The 5984-nt window shown below is 38.4% G+C and overlaps 1 long non-coding RNA gene across 4 annotated transcripts; it reads left to right on the top strand.

Moving 5' to 3' along the window:
• The first annotated feature begins 1213 nt into the window (after window positions 1-1213).
• Window positions 1214-4300, top strand: LOC123959171. Of its 4 annotated transcripts, none has more exons than XR_006822241.1 (7): window positions 1214-1273; window positions 1753-1815; window positions 2114-2165; window positions 2271-2433; window positions 2737-2878; window positions 3292-3406; window positions 3793-4300. It is a non-coding gene; the product is annotated as an uncharacterized LOC123959171 (long non-coding RNA). The 4 variants fall into 4 exon arrangements; XR_006822239.1 differs by having other exon boundaries at window positions 3292-3438; XR_006822242.1 differs by having other exon boundaries at window positions 1255-1269; window positions 3292-3438.
• The last annotated feature ends 1684 nt before the right edge of the window (window positions 4301-5984 follow it).

Below are 5984 nucleotides of genomic sequence, written 5' to 3'. Positions count from 1 at the left end.
GCTGAAAGCATTCTTTAGAAATGTTGGCCCATATTGATGGATAGCATCTTGCAGTTGATGGAGATTTGTGGGATGCACATCCAGGGCACGAAGCTCCCGTTCCACCACATCCCAAAGATGCTCTATTGGGTTGACATCTGGTGACTGTGGGGGCCATTTTAGTACAGTGAACTCATTGTCATGTTCAAGAAACCAATTTGAAATGATTGGAGCTTTGTGACATGGTGCATTATCCTGCTGGAAGTAGCCATCAGAGGATGGGTACATGGTGGCCATAAAGGGATGGACATGGTCAGAAACAATGCTCAGGTAGGCCGTGGCATTTAAACGATGCCCAATTGGCACTAAGGGGCCTAAAGTGTGCCAAGAAAACATCCCCCACACCATTACACCACCACCAGCAGCCTGCACAGTGGTAATAAGGCATGATGGATCCATGTTCTCATTCTGTTTACGCCAAATTCTGACTCTACCATCTGAATGTCTCAACAGAAATCGAGACTCATCAGACCAGGCAACATTTTTCCAGTCTTCAACTGTCCAATTTTGGTGAGCTCTTGCAAATTGTAGCCTCTTTTTCCTATTTGTAGTGGAGATGGGTGGTACCCGGTGGGGTCTTCTGCTGTTGTAGCCCATCCGCCTCAAGGTTGTGCGTGTTGTGGCTTCACAAATGCTTTGCTGCATACCTCGTTTGTAACGAGTGGTTATTTCAGTCAAAGTTGCTCTTCTATCAGCTTGAATCAGTCGGCCCATTCTCCTCTGACCTCTAGCATCAACGAGGCATTTTCGCCCACAGGACTGACACATACTGGATGTTTTTCCCTTTTCACACCATTCTTTGTAAACTCAAAATTGCTTAAATCACCTTTCTTTCCCATTCTGACATTCAGTTTGGAGTTCAGGAGATTGTCTTGACCAGGACCACACCCCTAAATGCATTGAAGCAACTGCCATGTGATTGGTTGATTAGATAATTGCATTAATGAGAAATTGAACAGGTGTTCCTAATAATCCTTTAGGTGAGTGTATAAATACTCTGTATTTGTATAGTGCCTTTCTTTGCAACCACTCAAACTGCTTTTTACACTACATAGCATTCACCATTCACACACACTCATACACTGGCGGAACAGCCACCAGGTAATTCAGTTCAGGGTTCAGTATCTTGCCCAAGGCCCAAGGACACTTCAACATACAGCCTGGAGGAGCCCGTTAACAGTCCGATTAACGGGCAACCCACTCTACCTCCTGAGCCACAGCTGCCCCTATGTAGGTACGTAGGCATATACACTATTAATGGTTTCAAATTTTGTTTCAATATACTCCCCAGATGATTAATTTCTGTTTATCCTGATTGGCTATATTTAGGATCTACAACTGTTCAATTTTAGGCGGGGGTGGGCAGCGGAGATTGGCTACTATCTTTGCAAATTTAAATAGATACTACAGCCAGCAGCTAAAAGCAGTGAGCAGGAATGGAAAATACATAATGTACATTGCTCCTTTACAAGAAGAACTGGATACAATTCCTTTACCACCAGAAGCAAAGGAATTTGAGAAGATGCCCAAAGCCCAGTGAACAACCTGCAAGATAATGTTTCCGCTTCACATTCTTCCAGGACACATAAAGGAATGCAAGAAAGAACTTAAAGCTTGGTCTTTTAGACATTATTTCATTTTTTTGGATTGAAAAATGACATGTATATTTTGTGTATTGCACTGAAAAGTGTTGTTATTGTGTTTCATCCCCAGGAAAGCTGCAAGGAAGAAGATGAAGCTGTATTCTCAGCTGCCCTTTGCAACCAGGCAGACAAGGTAATATATTTTTTGCTATTATTTTAAGTTAATAGCCTAATTTACAAATGCCATTTATTAGCATTTGCAAATATAATATCCAAAAACAGCACTGTAACCTGTAATTGCTGAAGGTATTTATATAAGGTTATACATATCACTTTGCTGGTGCTATAAATTAGGCCCTACAAGTGTTGTTTAAGGTTCTTTAGCTTAGATATGTTATCTTATATTTAGTGCAACGGGTTCAAAGGCTGATTGGATGAAAAAATTAACATTGAAGAGCCCTTTTGAATTTCTTGTATTCGTTGCTTTCCAGAAAGAAAGGGAAGAATCCTGTTTACTGTCAGTTTGGACTGTAACTACTTCAGGTGTCTAATTAAGTTCTTTTTGCATGTTGTCTTTAAGCGTATTAATTGCAGTACTACTTTAGTTTATATGCTGTGTTTCAATTGTTTCATTCTTCCGGTTATTAGGACTGCAGGAGAAGTCATGGCAGCTAGTCTTGCACAAGGCGTACCTTGCCTTAACTTCATGCATGAGTGGTGCATCAGATATCTTTGCTCTGGTGACCCTGACAACATTCAAGTGTCTGCCAGTGATGTCACGGATTTGGAACTGTCACAGCTAATTGTAAAGGTAAGTCCAATTTTATCAAGGTCAGTAATAGTATTAACTTCATTATGACATGGATTGCACAAATCTAATGACTTGTTTGTGTGTTTGTTTGTTGACCGTAGAGCACAATGATGCAATGAGAACAACTTTCACTTAACACCATTATACTTTTTTTTCTTGCAAAGCTATGTTGTGAAAACACTTTTAAATGTCACCAAATGATCATTTAACAAAGTGCTGATGTCTAATTTTCTCCACACTAAACATGGTTTTACCACAAAAGTAGGTTCTTCAGATGAAACACTTTTATATTGTCCATTATAGCTGTTATACTTCAATCCACCATGAGACTCATCCTGATGCTGGACCAGCTCAGAAAAGGCTGCAGCTCTGTGACCTACCAAAGATCATGAAGACCCATCAAGACCTTTGCCAACCACTGTTTGTTACAGAGGAAGATGCTAAGGTACATTCTTGTCTCAACTACTCTTAGGCCAGACCGGATTTTATGATCAACTCCACAGAAGTAAAGTGGGGCTTACAGTACCAACAGTAACCTCATGTTACTCCAGTGTTGGGGAAGCATATAAATGGAAAAGCAAGAAATGCAGAGCTAGCAGCCGAGGCAGAACAGTACGGCTGGCATACTCAGGTGCTCCCAGTTGAGATTAGATGTGGAGGTTTTGTAGTCACTTTAACAACCAGGCTCCTCAAGGATGTGGGGATTCGTTCCAAAAAAGTGCTGATTCTTTATAGGGATGGTAACAACTCGTCCTAGTAGCTCGACATGGGTTTGTGGCTGCTTTTAATTAAGCATTTCTTTTCTGCAAGAATTACTATGTTGAATGCAGACTGAAATGTATTTCCTTTTCTTGAAAGTGGATACAGGAGAACAGCCGCCCTGTCTTCCGTGAGATTGGTTCTGCCAAACACCGCATGGAAACAAACATCATGAACTTTTTCCAGGACTACCTTCAGGAAATTGAGGATTCTGGTGTGTTTTAGCCAATACAGAATAAAATAGAGGTAGTAAGCTTTTCTTCTGTTGTCCTGCAGTAATTTTTATACAGCGCAGTGGAAATGGCTAGCTTTCAATTTATATACTCCAATAAATTCACAAGGCTTATCATTTCTTTTGATGTAAAATGTGATATTTAATATTGTGACCTGCTTCATGAATCATGAATTTTACAGCCATAAACTAGACAGCTAGGGCTTTTAACACCCCCTGCTCCCAACCCAAAAAGGGCTATGTTTAAGAGGTTAATCTGAATTAATTGAGGGATTGTATTAACTTGAAAACTAAACTAAAGGAAGGCAGCGTCTTCATAATTGTTTTTTTTTTTTTATCGAGATTGACATTTAATCTCTTTTTTTAAGAACATGATGGCCCAAGACACAACAATATTGCTCCAGAAAGTTGGACGAATGTAGCGGACAGGGACACAAGCCACTCTGCCAAGTGAAAAGAAGGACTTTGTCATAAATGTGAGATTCCACCATGACTGTGACACAAAATTGTCAGCGACGGCAGTCGTACAATCATATTTCCCACAGCGCACCTGAAAACATTCAGTGAATTTAAAAATATGGTTTAACAACTCAGTCTAAGGGAAAACTACCAAGTAACTGCCATAAGTCAAAATATGCATTGTATTATTTTATGGGCATTTTTATTTGACAACTTCCTGTTTCTGTGAATAACTTTGTCATTCATTGTTACAAAACCATTGTTTTGTTGTTAGTGATGGTTCACTTCAAAACCAAAATGAATAATTAATTTTTTACCTCATGTTACTCCAATGTTAAAATGAACTAATGTCACAGTAAGCCTTTTGTAACTGGCATGATTTGTTGGCAAATGTTCAACTTCATTCCATTAAATCTTAAAAACATTTTTTTGTCACACATAGACTTTCAATGCACTGAACCATAGATATATAAGTGTCTCTGCCAAATGATTCAGAACATGGAGTGTACAGTTTCCATAATTGCTGGAGTCAGCGGCCACTCAATTTCTGGAACTTGAAATCCATACGGTTCTTCAGGCACACCTTCGAACATCTGTCAGTCAGTTCCAAACAGCCCAATTTTCTGAAAATAGTGTTATTTTGTATGAAACAACATTTAGAAATATTTGAAAACACAGCCAAGCACACATTGACCCACAAAGGCATAGTGCAGTGAAAATAACAACAAATCTATCATAACACACTACTCTCTTACATACTTCTATATTATTCTTAAAATATAAATTAAAAAAATATTCTATTGAACATTAGTGAAATGATCAACAAAAGCATATAAACAGTAGCACAAGATATTACTATTTACCTGGAAGGCCAGCCATAGTTTTCCACTGCCTTCAGGAAAAATGAAAGAGCAGTATTTGAGCAGTTATTTGTCGCTAATTCCAGGTAAAGTATTTATACAGACAGAGTTTAATATAGAGAATCTGCAAAGGCAAAATACTTGGCCTACAGACCTCCAACACACAAGATAAATCTTTATTGATTGCCGGGGGCAAAGTTGGGTGTCAAAGCAACAAAGGTAAAAGACAAACAGGAATAGATTCAAGAGTCAAGACAATAAATAATAAGCATAACATACAAGTAAAATAAGCTTTCTGACACATGAAATAAGTCCCTGAGTTTGTGGGTTAGCCTATGTACAATCTGGGTAAAGGGTTTCTACAGTCATGACATTCCTGGATGTTATGAAATTACAGAATTAGACCTGTAACCTGTTTTTCACTTACAGAGCACAAACATGTAGCCTAATATACAATGCGTCTAAAACTAGTGACAGCTTATAAACTACTGTAAGTCAACATATCCCACAGACTCTCAAACCCAGGGTAACGTTATAACTAAATTAAACTGTAACGTTACATGATCCACAATAAACAGTAAAAATTAATGTGATGGCAGCCAGCGGGACGTAAATGATTACGCTAATCGACCACCACAAATTTGGCAAGCAAACAAATGCTCATTCATCTTTTCATAACGAACGACAGTCAGAGTTAACATCGGTAGGTTGTAGCTAAAGCAAGAAGCGAGCTGATGTTAGATGACCAATGCTGAGCTAAACAGCGAATGCCGCCGGGCTCTGCCATCGCTTCACACAAAGCAATCCCAGTCCCGGCTGTTCTTGTAAGGATGATGAAAATGATGTAATATTGAGTACATTAAGTGAGCACGTAAGGACGATCAAAAAGGTGTTATACTGAATAAATTGAATGGGAGGATATAAGTTGGGTTGATATGAGTTAAGATACTTAAAAATGTCCATAAAAAGGGAAAATTAGAATGCTTTGAATCATCGCACTGTTTGAGTAAAAACTGATAATTCATTCCTTTATAAAACAGGACAAAGTTAAAATACAATGATCTGTAGATCAGTAATCTATTGCTTTTCGGGTAAAAGAGGCTAAAAAGGTTAGTAGGATAAAAAGACGATCTATGTTTAAAATGTTTTTCTTATTTAACTTCTATATCAATTTGGGGAAATGCATCTTAAAAAACAATATGCAGTGTTTGATTGTTTACATAAGTTTAACTTTCTTTTTG

The sequence above is a fragment of the Micropterus dolomieu genome, linkage group LG20 (genome assembly GCF_021292245.1).
Source record: "Micropterus dolomieu isolate WLL.071019.BEF.003 ecotype Adirondacks linkage group LG20, ASM2129224v1, whole genome shotgun sequence".
Lineage (NCBI taxonomy): Eukaryota > Metazoa > Chordata > Actinopteri > Centrarchiformes > Centrarchidae > Micropterus > Micropterus dolomieu.
This window is presented reverse-complemented; position numbering and strand designations above follow the sequence as displayed.